This window comes from Hippopotamus amphibius, chromosome 2, assembly GCF_030028045.1.
Source record: "Hippopotamus amphibius kiboko isolate mHipAmp2 chromosome 2, mHipAmp2.hap2, whole genome shotgun sequence".
NCBI classification, from domain to species: domain Eukaryota; kingdom Metazoa; phylum Chordata; class Mammalia; order Artiodactyla; family Hippopotamidae; genus Hippopotamus; species Hippopotamus amphibius.
The window spans coordinates 220921820-220934957 of NC_080187.1; the positions used below are offsets into that span (position 1 = coordinate 220921820).

The window sequence follows — 13138 nt, forward strand, 5'->3', positions numbered from 1 at the left end:
TGGCCTGGGGGCTGTGGATTCTCCATGCTGTTGGATGATGTCGAGGTCACTGGCTCCTCCTCGCAGCCGCCCAGCCTGTGCTGTTGGGTTCTTGCGGCGTCCCAGCACGTGCTCGGATCGATGATGACCCCCTCGTATGCATTCCTTGGAAAATCTGAACAAAATGAGTGAGCACTCACTACCGTCTCCTCATCGAACCTGAGGTCCAGCACGTTGCCTCCCCTGGGGTTAGGGGATAGTCAGGGGTGAGGGCCAGCTTCCCCTTGTGGACACGCATGCAAACAGCACACAGGGCGGCAGTATTGGAGAGGCTCGCGGCTGAGGGTCGGCCCGTGTCCACGCATTGGCTGGCTCATCCACGACTGCGAGGTGCTTGGTGACTGTGCAGTGAGGGATGGCGAGGCCGCCAGGCTGCCTGCTGGTGGTATGAGTCGGAGCATGTGCTGGCCTAGACCCAGTGAGCTCGAGGCTTGGAGAGGTGTGTTTTTGCCGGGTTCCCATATTGGAAGGGGCCCTTGTGGGAGCAGGGTGCTTTTCAAAGCCAAAGAGAGGAAGCTTGGGTGGTTTCTGAGTTGAGCCGGAGGCCAGGCACCTGTCGCTTCCTCACTTGGCTCGGTGAGGTTCTTGAGTGGCAGACGGGGTGGGATCGGGGTCAGGGCGGTGGGGACCGGGAGGCGGGATTGTTAGGTGGCGGTGGGAGGGGTTGAGGAATTAGGCCTCGGTGGTTCACTTGGCGGGTCCTCGACTGCAACTGCTGGCACAGTGGTGGCGCCGATCGGGATACTGTGGACTGTGCCGAGGACTGAGTGCTACATTGAATCCTGTGAGATGGCCGATGGCCTAGACAGGACGGTATGGGCATGGCGAGGCCCGGGGCAGTGTGACTTCTTGGACGGGCTGTCATCATGGTGCTGCAGGCGCTGTCCTCGGCTTCTCAAGGAGATCTCTAGTCCCTGAAGGGCTGCCTGTGGCTGGCTACGGAGAAGAGGGCTTTGGCGGTCCCTGTGGACGCGCTGCGCTGGTGCCTTTGGTGTAGCCGTGGGGGCCCCATGCCAGAGGAATGACACCAAAGAATGTCTTACAGGCGCCTCGAAGAGATCTACGTGCTCAGTAGTGGGGCCGGCCAGCTTAAGGAAAGGTGAAATCTGCGAAGCTTCCCTTTGGCCCCTGGTCAGGGAGTTGGCAAGGCGAAAGTGTATCTCCCGGAGGGCACGACATGGCCGTCCTTGGTGGCCCCGAGGCCTTTTGCAGGGCCCTCAGTTTACGGGAGGAAGCCCGGAGGTGTGGCTGAGATGGGGCAGTGGTTGTGGTGCCAGGTGTGTTGCCGTGGAAAGCCACTTGCTCCCTGGGCAGGGTTCCTGGTCTGCTTGCGCGGCAGTGGGCTTCTGTTTGAAGTGTGTGTCTCGTCCTCTTGGTTGGCACCTTGTATCTCTGTGAGGTCCTTGGTGGTGTTGCTATGTAGGAGAAGAGGCGTGCGGTCACCTGGCATGCGGTGGAGTTCGTCGCCACCGCCATGGTTGCTGACTGTCTTCCCTGGTGCTCAGTGTGCCCCGTGTGGGCATCGCGTCTGAGGTTTGCTGTCGGAGTGAGTCGCCCTGCGGGCAGGAGATGGGAACTTTGCACAAGGGCTCGAGCGTTTGAGCGTTTCTTCGGGGGTCAGGGCTGTAGATGCGGTGGGCCGTGGAGCTGCCTGGACCAGGCCGGGACTGTAGGCTGGTGTCCGAGGAGTTCGACTCCCGGTCATGGTGTCTGAAGACCACCACTTCCCATAGTCAGCTTTCCCACGCGTCTCTGGATAGGAATTTGGCTTAGTTGGCTGGAAGAGGCACCTGGCCTTGAAGTCCTTTAGTGCCTTTGAGAAGAAGGCAGGCTGCATCTTCCCTGTAGCCATGTGTAGGGCGGAGACAAAGGCCTTCATGTGCGAGGTACCGTTGTCCCCAGTGGCATGGGCTCTGGCTGTCAAGGGCACATCAGGTGTGCTAGGAGCTGGCGGGGTCTCCACGACTCTGGGGCCATCACTCCCATGGGTGAGAGGCCGGCCCCCATCGAGTCTATGTGCTCTGGTCAGAAGGCAAGGTTGTTGGAGATCGGGAGCCCGGTGCTGGTTGCAGCAGCCCTTCAAGTTCAGGGTGTGCCTGAGGGCTCTTGAAGGTGGCAGGGGTGTTCTGCCATTCTGTGGGGGATCCCGAGGCAAGGGCCCTGTGTTCCAGGCATGCCTTCGCCTGTTCAAGGACTTTGCAGAGGGGCACACAGACAATCAGAGACCCAGGCACACCTACAGGGCCCCACGCAGAAAGCCGCTTAGACGCCCTTTTGCGCAGAGACTAACACACTCCGGTGCCCACTCACTTACCTCCTGATGCACACAAGCAGTGGTACGTGCGTACCTTTGAAGAGTTGTCTGTCATGCCCGCATTGAGTCTTCTCCAAGGGACAAAGGTCCTTGGGAAGCAGGTGCAGGGTAACGTTACCCACCCCCAGGGTACCGTTGGCCTGGGTCTTGTTCTCTGAGTACCTGGGTGGCGTTCTAAAGCATGCCTGTGATTGCTGCCCTCTTCTCAGGTGCAGTCGCCAGGCACGGCTGGCCGTCGGCTGAGATGGGCAGACCTTCTTGGCGTGGTGTGAAGACTGGATGTGCGAGGAAATCCCGGAAGAAGTGCGACGGGCCCAGGGTGCTGAGCTTGGCCAGGGATCACTACGGATGGTACGCATTCCCCTGGCCCAACACGTGTCATTCATTGCATACCAGGGGTTCCTCGGACCAGCCGAGGAGCTCCAGAGTGGATGGACTGTTTCTCTTGCTGAGTGGCCTGGGGACTGTGGATTCTCCATGCTGTTGGATGATGTCGAGGTCACTGGCTCCTCCTCGCAGCCGCCCAGCCTGTGCTGTTGGGTTCTTGCGGCGTCCCAGCACGTGCTCGGATCGATGATGACCCCCTCATATGCATTCCTTGGAAAATCTGAACAAAATGAGTGAGCACTCACTACCGTCTCCTCATCGAACCTGAGGTCCAGCACGTTGCCTCCCCTGGGGTTAGGGGATAGTCAGGGGTGAGGGCCAGCTTCCCCTTGTGGACACGCATGCAAACAGCACACAGGGCGGCAGTATTGGAGAGGCTCGCGGCTGAGGGTCGGCCCGTGTCCACGCATTGGCTGGCTCATCCACGACTGCGAGGTGCTTGGTGACTGTGCAGTGAGGGATGGCGAGGCCGCCAGGCTGCCTGCTGGTGGTATGAGTCGTTGCATGTGCTGGCCTAGACCCAGTGAGCTCGAGGCTTGGAGAGGTGTGTTTTTGCCGGGTTCCCATATTGGAAGGGGCCCTTGTGGGAGCAGGGTGCTTTTCAAAGCCAAAGAGAGGAAGCTTGGGTGGTTTCTGAGTTGAGCCGGAGGCCAGGCACCTGTCGCTTCCTCACTTGGCTCGGTGAGGTTCTTGAGTGACAGACGGGGTGAGATCGGGGTCAGGGCGGTGGGGACCGGGAGGCGGGATTGTTAGGTGGCGGTGGGAGGGGTTGAGGAATTAGGCCTCGGTGGTTCCCTTGGCAGGTCCTCGACTGCAACTGCTGGCACAGTGGTGGCGCCGATCGGGATACTGTGGACTGTGCCGAGGACTGAGTGCTACATTGAATCCTGTGAGATGGCCGATGGCCTAGACAGGACGGTATGGGCATGGCGAGGCCCGGGGCAGTGTGACTTCTTGGACGGGCTGTCATCATGGTGCTGCAGGCGCTGTCCTCGGCTTCTCAAGGAGATCTCTAGTCCCTGAAGGGCTGCCTGTGGCTGGCTACGGAGAAGAGGGCTTTGGCGGTCCCTGTGGACGCGCTGCGCTGGTGCCTTTGGTGTAGCCCTGGGGGCCCCATGCCAGAGGAATGACACCAAAGAATGTCTTACAGGCGCCTCGAAGAGATCTACGTGCTCAGTAGTGGGGCCGGCCAGCTTAAGGAAAGGTGAAATCTGCGAAGCTTCCCTTTGGCCCCTGGTCAGGGAGTTGGCAAGGCGAAAGTGTATCTCCCGGAGGGCACGACATGGCCGTCCTTGGTGGCCCCGAGGCCTTTTGCAGGGCCCTCAGTTTACGGGAGGAAGCCCGGAGGTGTGGCTGAGATGGGGCAGTGGTTGTGGTGCCAGGTGTGTTGCCGTGGACAGCCACTTGCTCCCTGGGCAGGGTTCCTGGTCTGCTTGCGCGGCAGTGGGCTTCTGTTTGAAGTGTGTGTCTCGTCCTCTTGGTTGGCACCTTGTATCTCTGTGAGGTCCTTGGTGGTGTTGCTATGTAGGAGAAGAGGCGTGCGGTCACCTGGCATGCGGTGGACTTCGTCGCCACCGCCATGGTTGCTGACTGTCTTCCCTGGTGCTCAGTGTGCCCCGTGTGGGCATCGCGTCTGAGGTTTGCTGTCGGAGTGAGTCGCCCTGCGGGCAGGAGATGGGAACTTTGCACAAGGGCTCGAGCGTTTGAGCGTTTCTTCGGGGGTCAGGGCTGTAGATGCGGTGGGCCGTGGAGCTGCCTGGACCTGGCCGGGACTGTAGGCTGGTGTCCGAGGAGTTCGACTCCCGGTCATGGTGTCTGAAGACCACCACTTCCCATATTCAGCTTTCCCTCGCGTCTCTGGATAGGAATTTGGCTTAGTTGTCTGGAAGAGGCACCTGGCCTTGAAGTCCTTTAGTGCCTTTGAGAAGAAGGCAGGCTGCATCTTCCCTGTAGCCATGTGTAGGGCGGAGACAAAGGCCTTCATGTGCGAGGTACCGTTGTCCCCAGTGGCATGGGCTCTGGCTGTCAAGGGCACATCAGGTGTGCTAGGAGCTGGCGGGGTCTCCACGACTCTGGGGCCATCACTCCCATGGGTGAGAGGCCGGCCCCCATCGAGTCTATGTGCTCTGGTCAGAAGGCAAGGTTGTTGGAGATCGGGAGCCCGGTGCTGGTTGCAGCAGCCCTTCAAGTTCAGGGTGTGCCTGAGGGCTCTTGAAGGTGGCAGGGGTGTTCTGCCATTCTGTGGGGGATCCCGAGGCAAGGGCCCTGTGTTCCAGGCATGCCTTCGCCTGTTCAAGGATTTTGCAGAGGGGCACACAGACAATCAGAGACCCAGGCACACCTACAGGGCCCCACGCAGAAAGCCGCTTACACGCCCTTTTGCGCAGAGACTAACACACTCCGGTGCCCACTCACTTACCTCCTGACGCACACAAGCAGTGGTACGTGCGTACCTTTGAAGAGTTGTCTGTCATGCCCGCATTGAGTCTTCTCCAAGGGACAAAGGTCCTTGGGAAGCAGGTGCAGGGTAACGTTACCCACCCCCAGGGTACCGTTGGCCTGGGTCTTGTTCTCTGAGTACCTGGGTGGCGTTCTAAAGCATGCCTGTGATTGCTGCCCACTTCAGGTGCAGTCGCCAGGCATGGCTGGCCGTCGGCTGAGATGGGCAGACCTTCTTGGCGTGGTGTGAAGACTGGATGTGCGAGGAAATCCCGGAAGAAGTGCGACGGGCCCAGGGTGCTGAGCTTGGCCAGGGATCACTACGGATGGTACGCATTCCCCTGGCCCAACACGTGTCATTCATTGCATACCAGGGGTTCCTCGGACCAGCCGAGGAGCTCCAGAGTGGATGGACTGTTTTTCTTGCTGAGTGGCCTGGGGGCTGTGGATTCTCCATGCTGTTGGATGATGTCGAGGTCACTGGCTCCTCCTCGCAGCCGCCCAGCCTGTGCTGTTGGGTTCTTGCGGCGTCCCAGCACGTGCTCGGATCGATGATGACCCCCTCATATGCATTCCTTGGAAAATCTGAACAAAATGAGTGAGCACTCACTACCGTCTCCTCATCGAACCTGAGGTCCAGCACGTTGCCTCCCCTGGGGTTAGGGGATAGTCAGGGGTGAGGGCCAGCTTCCCCTCGTGGACACGCATGCAAACAGCCCACAGGGCGGCAGTATTGGAGAGGCTCGCGGCTGAGGGTCAGCCCGTGTCCACGCATTGGCTGGCTCATCCACGACTGCGAGGTGCTTGGTGACTGTGCAGTGAGGAATGGCGAGGCCGCCAGGCTGCCTGCTGGTGGTATGAGTCGGAGCATGTGCTGGCCTAGACCCAGTGAGCTCGAGGCTTGGAGAGGTGTGTTTTTGCCGGGTTCCCATATTGGAAGGGGCCCTTGTGGGAGCAGGGTGCTTTTCAAAGCCAAAGAGAGGAAGCTTGGGTGGTTTCTGAGTTGAGCCGGAGGCCAGGCACCTGTCGCTTCCTCACTTGGCTCGGTGAGGTTCTTGAGTGGCAGACGGGGTGGGATCGGGGTCAGGGCGGTGGGGACCGGGAGGCGGGATTGTTAGGTGGCGGTGGGAGGGGTTGAGGAATTAGGCCTCGGTGGTTCCCTTGGCAGGTCCTCGACTGCAACTGCTGGCACAGTGGTGGCGCCGATCGGGATACTGTGGACTGTGCCGAGGACTGAGTGCTACATTGAATCCTGTGAGACGGCCGATGGCCTAGACAGGAAGGTATGGGCACGGCGAGGCCCGGGGCAGTGTGACTTCTTGGACGAGCTGTCATCATGGTGCTGCAGGCGCTGTCCTCGGCTTCTCAAGGAGATCTCTAGTCCCTGAAGGGCTGCCTGTGGCTGGCTACGGAGAAGAGGGCTTTGGCGGTCCCTGTGGACGCGCTGCGCTGGTGCCTTTGGTGTAGCCGTGGGGGCCCCATGCCAGAGGAATGACACCAAAGAATGTCTTACAGGCGCCTCGAAGAGATCTACGTGCTCAGTAGTGGGGCCGGCCAGCTTAAGGAAAGGTGAAATCTGCGAAGCTTCCCTTTGGCCCCTGGTCAGGGAGTTGGCAAGGCGAAAGTGTATCTCCCGGAGGGCACGACATGGCCGTCCTTGGTGGCCCCGAGGCCTTTTGCAGGGCCCTCAGTTTACGGGAGGAAGCCCGGAGGTGTGGCTGAGATGGGGCAGTGGTTGTGGTGCCAGGTGTGTTGCCGTGGACAGCCACTTGCTCCCTGGGCAGGGTTCCTGGTCTGCTTGCGCGGCAGTGGGCTTCTGTTTGAAGTGTGTGTCTCGTCCTCTTGGTTGGCACCTTGTATCTCTGTGAGGTCCTTGGTGGTGTTGCTATGTAGGAGAAGAGGCGTGCGGTCACCTGGCATGCGGTGGACTTCGTCGCCACCGCCATGGTTGCTGACTGTCTTCCCTGGTGCTCAGTGTGCCCCGTGTGGGCATCGCGTCTGAGGTTTGCTGTCGGAGTGAGTCGCCCTGCGGGCAGGAGATGGGAACTTTGCACAAGGGCTCGAGCGTTTGAGCGTTTCTTCGGGGTCAGGGCTGTAGATCCGGTGAGCCGTGGAGCTGCCTGGACCTGGCCGGGACTGTAGGCTGGTGTCCGAGGAGTTCGACTCCCGGTCATGGTGTCTGAAGACCACCACTTCCCATAGTCAGCTTTCCCACGCGTCTCTGGATAGGAATTTGGCTTAGTTGGCTGGAAGAGGCACCTGGCCTTGAAGTCCTTTAGTGCCTTTGAGAAGAAGGCAGGCTGCATCTTCCCTGTAGCCATGTGTAGGGCGAAGACAAAGGCCTTCATGTGCGAGGTACCGTTGTCCCCAGTGGCATGGGCTCTGGCTGTCAAGGGCACATCAGGTGTGCTAGGAGCTGGCGGGGTCTCCACGACTCTGGGGCCATCACTCCCATGGGTGAGAGGCCGGCCCCCATCGAGTCTATGTGCTCTGGTCAGAAGGCAAGGTTGTTGGAGATCGGGAGCCCGGTGCTGGTTGCAGCAGCCCTTCAAGTTCAGGGTGTGCCTGAGGGCTCTTGAAGGTGGCAGGGGTGTTCTGCCATTCTGTGGGGGATCCCGAGGCAAGGGCCCTGTGTTCCAGGCATGCCTTCGCCTGTTCAAGGACTTTGCAGAGGGGCACACAGACAATCAGAGACCCAGGCACACCTACAGGGCCCCACGCAGAAAGCCGCTTAGACGCCCTTTTGCGCAGAGACTAACACACTCCGGTGCCCACTCACTTACCTCCTGATGCACACAAGCAGTGGTACGTGCGTACCTTTGAAGAGTTGTCTGTCATGCCCGCATTGAGTCTTCTCCAAGGGACAAAGGTCCTTGGGAAGCAGGTGCAGGGTAACGTTACCCACCCCCAGGGTACCGTTGGCCTGGGTCTTGTTCTCTGAGTACCTGGGTGGCGTTCTAAAGCATGCCTGTGATTGCTGCCCACTTCTCAGGTGCAGTCGCCAGGCACGGCTGGCCGTCGGCTGAGATGGGCAGACCTTCTTGGCGTGGTGTGAAGACTGGATGTGCGAGGAAATCCCGGAAGAAGTGCGACGGGCCCAGGATGCTGAGCTTGGCCAGGGATCACTACGGATGGTACGCATTCCCCTGGCCCAACACGTGTCATTCATTGCATACCAGGGGTTCCTCGGACCCGCCGAGGAGCTCCAGAGTGGATGGGCTGTTTCTCTTGCTGAGTGGCCTGGGGGCTGTGGATTCTCCATGCTGTTGGATGATGTCGAGGTCACTGGCTCCTCCTCGCAGCCGCCCAGCCTGTGCTGTTGGGTTCTTGCGGCGTCCCAGCACGTGCTCGGATCGATGATGACCCCCTCATATGCATTCCTTGGAAAATCTGAACAAAATGAGTGAGCACTCACTACCGTCTCCTCATCGAACCTGAGGTCCAGCACGTTGCCTCCCCTGGGGTTAGGGGATAGTCAGGGGTGAGGGCCAGCTTCCCCTTGTGGACACGCATGCAAACAGCACACAGGGCGGCAGTATTGGAGAGGCTCGCGGCTGAGGGTCGGCCCGTGTCCACGCATTGGCTGGCTCATCCACGACTGCGAGGTGCTTGGTGACTGTGCAGTGAGGGATGGCGAGGCCGCCAGGCTGCCTGCTGGTGGTATGAGTCGGAGCATGTGCTGGCCTAGACCCAGTGAGCTCGAGGCTTGGAGAGGTGTGTTTTTGCCGGGTTCCCATATTGGAAGGGGCCCTTGTGGGAGCAGGGTGCTTTTCAAAGCCAAAGAGAGGAAGCTTGGGTGGTTTCTGAGTTGAGCCGGAGGCCAGGCACCTGTCGCTTCCTCACTTGGCTCGGTGAGGTTCTTGAGTGGCAGACGGGGTGGGATCGGGGTCAGGGCGGTGGGGACCGGGAGGCGGGATTGTTAGGTGGCGGTGGGAGGGGTTGAGGAATTAGGCCTCGGTGGTTCACTTGGCGGGTCCTCGACTGCAACTGCTGGCACAGTGGTGGCGCCGATCGGGATACTGTGGACTGTGCCGAGGACTGAGTGCTACATTGAATCCTGTGAGATGGCCGATGGCCTAGACAGGACGGTATGGGCATGGCGAGGCCCGGGGCAGTGTGACTTCTTGGACGGGCTGTCATCATGGTGCTGCAGGCGCTGTCCTCGGCTTCTCAAGGAGATCTCTAGTCCCTGAAGGGCTGCCTGTGGCTGGCTACGGAGAAGAGGGCTTTGGCGGTCCCTGTGGACGCGCTGCGCTGGTGCCTTTGGTGTAGCCGTGGGGGCCCCATGCCAGAGGAATGACACCAAAGAATGTCTTACAGGCGCCTCGAAGAGATCTACGTGCTCAGTAGTGGGGCCGGCCAGCTTAAGGAAAGGTGAAATCTGCGAAGCTTCCCTTTGGCCCCTGGTCAGGGAGTTGGCAAGGCGAAAGTGTATCTCCCGGAGGGCACGACATGGCCGTCCTTGGTGGCCCCGAGGCCTTTTGCAGGGCCCTCAGTTTACGGGAGGAAGCCCGGAGGTGTGGCTGAGATGGGGCAGTGGTTGTGGTGCCAGGTGTGTTGCCGTGGAAAGCCACTTGCTCCCTGGGCAGGGTTCCTGGTCTGCTTGCGCGGCAGTGGGCTTCTGTTTGAAGTGTGTGTCTCGTCCTCTTGGTTGGCACCTTGTATCTCTGTGAGGTCCTTGGTGGTGTTGCTATGTAGGAGAAGAGGCGTGCGGTCACCTGGCATGCGGTGGAGTTCGTCGCCACCGCCATGGTTGCTGACTGTCTTCCCTGGTGCTCAGTGTGCCCCGTGTGGGCATCGCGTCTGAGGTTTGCTGTCGGAGTGAGTCGCCCTGCGGGCAGGAGATGGGAACTTTGCACAAGGGCTCGAGCGTTTGAGCGTTTCTTCGGGGGTCAGGGCTGTAGATGCGGTGGGCCGTGGAGCTGCCTGGACCAGGCCGGGACTGTAGGCTGGTGTCCGAGGAGTTCGACTCCCGGTCATGGTGTCTGAAGACCACCACTTCCCATAGTCAGCTTTCCCACGCGTCTCTGGATAGGAATTTGGCTTAGTTGGCTGGAAGAGGCACCTGGCCTTGAAGTCCTTTAGTGCCTTTGAGAAGAAGGCAGGCTGCATCTTCCCTGTAGCCATGTGTAGGGCGGAGACAAAGGCCTTCATGTGCGAGGTACCGTTGTCCCCAGTGGCATGGGCTCTGGCTGTCAAGGGCACATCAGGTGTGCTAGGAGCTGGCGGGGTCTCCACGACTCTGGGGCCATCACTCCCATGGGTGAGAGGCCGGCCCCCATCGAGTCTATGTGCTCTGGTCAGAAGGCAAGGTTGTTGGAGATCGGGAGCCCGGTGCTGGTTGCAGCAGCCCTTCAAGTTCAGGGTGTGCCTGAGGGCTCTTGAAGGTGGCAGGGGTGTTCTGCCATTCTGTGGGGGATCCCGAGGCAAGGGCCCTGTGTTCCAGGCATGCCTTCGCCTGTTCAAGGACTTTGCAGAGGGGCACACAGACAATCAGAGACCCAGGCACACCTACAGGGCCCCACGCAGAAAGCCGCTTAGACGCCCTTTTGCGCAGAGACTAACACACTCCGGTGCCCACTCACTTACCTCCTGATGCACACAAGCAGTGGTACGTGCGTACCTTTGAAGAGTTGTCTGTCATGCCCGCATTGAGTCTTCTCCAAGGGACAAAGGTCCTTGGGAAGCAGGTGCAGGGTAACGTTACCCACCCCCAGGGTACCGTTGGCCTGGGTCTTGTTCTCTGAGTACCTGGGTGGCGTTCTAAAGCATGCCTGTGATTGCTGCCCTCTTCTCAGGTGCAGTCGCCAGGCACGGCTGGCCGTCGGCTGAGATGGGCAGACCTTCTTGGCGTGGTGTGAAGACTGGATGTGCGAGGAAATCCCGGAAGAAGTGCGACGGGCCCAGGGTGCTGAGCTTGGCCAGGGATCACTACGGATGGTACGCATTCCCCTGGCCCAACACGTGTCATTCATTGCATACCAGGGGTTCCTCGGACCAGCCGAGGAGCTCCAGAGTGGATGGACTGTTTCTCTTGCTGAGTGGCCTGGGGACTGTGGATTCTCCATGCTGTTGGATGATGTCGAGGTCACTGGCTCCTCCTCGCAGCCGCCCAGCCTGTGCTGTTGGGTTCTTGCGGCGTCCCAGCACGTGCTCGGATCGATGATGACCCCCTCATATGCATTCCTTGGAAAATCTGAACAAAATGAGTGAGCACTCACTACCGTCTCCTCATCGAACCTGAGGTCCAGCACGTTGCCTCCCCTGGGGTTAGGGGATAGTCAGGGGTGAGGGCCAGCTTCCCCTTGTGGACACGCATGCAAACAGCACACAGGGCGGCAGTATTGGAGAGGCTCGCGGCTGAGGGTCGGCCCGTGTCCACGCATTGGCTGGCTCATCCACGACTGCGAGGTGCTTGGTGACTGTGCAGTGAGGGATGGCGAGGCCGCCAGGCTGCCTGCTGGTGGTATGAGTCGTTGCATGTGCTGGCCTAGACCCAGTGAGCTCGAGGCTTGGAGAGGTGTGTTTTTGCCGGGTTCCCATATTGGAAGGGGCCCTTGTGGGAGCAGGGTGCTTTTCAAAGCCAAAGAGAGGAAGCTTGGGTGGTTTCTGAGTTGAGCCGGAGGCCAGGCACCTGTCGCTTCCTCACTTGGCTCGGTGAGGTTCTTGAGTGACAGACGGGGTGAGATCGGGGTCAGGGCGGTGGGGACCGGGAGGCGGGATTGTTAGGTGGCGGTGGGAGGGGTTGAGGAATTAGGCCTCGGTGGTTCCCTTGGCAGGTCCTCGACTGCAACTGCTGGCACAGTGGTGGCGCCGATCGGGATACTGTGGACTGTGCCGAGGACTGAGTGCTACATTGAATCCTGTGAGATGGCCGATGGCCTAGACAGGACGGTATGGGCATGGCGAGGCCCGGGGCAGTGTGACTTCTTGGACGGGCTGTCATCATGGTGCTGCAGGCGCTGTCCTCGGCTTCTCAAGGAGATCTCTAGTCCCTGAAGGGCTGCCTGTGGCTGGCTACGGAGAAGAGGGCTTTGGCGGTCCCTGTGGACGCGCTGCGCTGGTGCCTTTGGTGTAGCCCTGGGGGCCCCATGCCAGAGGAATGACACCAAAGAATGTCTTACAGGCGCCTCGAAGAGATCTACGTGCTCAGTAGTGGGGCCGGCCAGCTTAAGGAAAGGTGAAATCTGCGAAGCTTCCCTTTGGCCCCTGGTTAGGGAGTTGGCAAGGCGAAAGTGTATCTCCCGGAGGGCACGACATGGCCGTCCTTGGTGGCCCCGAGGCCTTTTGCAGGGCCCTCAGTTTACGGGAGGAAGCCCGGAGGTGTGGCTGAGATGGGGCAGTGGTTGTGGTGCCAGGTGTGTTGCCGTGGACAGCCACTTGCTCCCTGGGCAGGGTTCCTGGTCTGCTTGCGCGGCAGTGGGCTTCTGTTTGAAGTGTGTGTCTCGTCCTCTTGGTTGGCACCTTGTATCTCTGTGAGGTCCTTGGTGGTGTTGCTATGTAGGAGAAGAGGCGTGCGGTCACCTGGCATGCGGTGGACTTCGTCGCCACCGCCATGGTTGCTGACTGTCTTCCCTGGTGCTCAGTGTGCCCCGTGTGGGCATCGCGTCTGAGGTTTGCTGTCGGAGTGAGTCGCCCTGCGGGCAGGAGATGGGAACTTTGCACAAGGGCTCGAGCGTTTGAGCGTTTCTTCGGGGGTCAGGGCTGTAGATGCGGTGGGCCGTGGAGCTGCCTGGACCTGGCCGGGACTGTAGGCTGGTGTCCGAGGAGTTCGACTCCCGGTCATGGTGTCTGAAGACCACCACTTCCCATATTCAGCTTTCCCTCGCGTCTCTGGATAGGAATTTGGCTTAGTTGTCTGGAAGAGGCACCTGGCCTTGAAGTCCTTTAGTGCCTTTGAGAAGAAGGCAGGCTGCATCTTCCCTGTAGCCATGTGTAGGGCGGAGACAAAGGCCTTCA

At 60.0% G+C, this 13138-nt stretch overlaps 5 non-coding genes across 5 annotated transcripts; all 5 read left to right on the plus strand.

Annotated features, from left to right (window-relative positions):
• Nucleotides 1–114: 114 nt before the first annotated feature.
• On the plus strand, nucleotides 115–207 carry LOC130847199 (small nucleolar RNA SNORD116). Its single transcript, XR_009051991.1, has one exon. It is a non-coding gene; the product is annotated as a small nucleolar RNA SNORD116 (small nucleolar RNA).
• Nucleotides 208–2920: 2713 nt separating this feature from the next.
• Nucleotides 2921–3013, plus strand: LOC130847110 (small nucleolar RNA SNORD116). The gene has a single exon (XR_009051902.1). It is a non-coding gene; the product is annotated as a small nucleolar RNA SNORD116 (small nucleolar RNA).
• Nucleotides 3014–5724: 2711 nt separating this feature from the next.
• Nucleotides 5725–5817, plus strand: LOC130847112 (small nucleolar RNA SNORD116). The gene has a single exon (XR_009051904.1). It is a non-coding gene; the product is annotated as a small nucleolar RNA SNORD116 (small nucleolar RNA).
• A 2712-nt stretch (nucleotides 5818–8529) lies between these two features.
• On the plus strand, nucleotides 8530–8622 carry LOC130847113 (small nucleolar RNA SNORD116). The gene has a single exon (XR_009051905.1). It is a non-coding gene; the product is annotated as a small nucleolar RNA SNORD116 (small nucleolar RNA).
• A 2713-nt stretch (nucleotides 8623–11335) lies between these two features.
• On the plus strand, nucleotides 11336–11428 carry LOC130847114 (small nucleolar RNA SNORD116). The gene has a single exon (XR_009051906.1). It is a non-coding gene; the product is annotated as a small nucleolar RNA SNORD116 (small nucleolar RNA).
• The last annotated feature ends 1710 nt before the right edge of the window (nucleotides 11429–13138 follow it).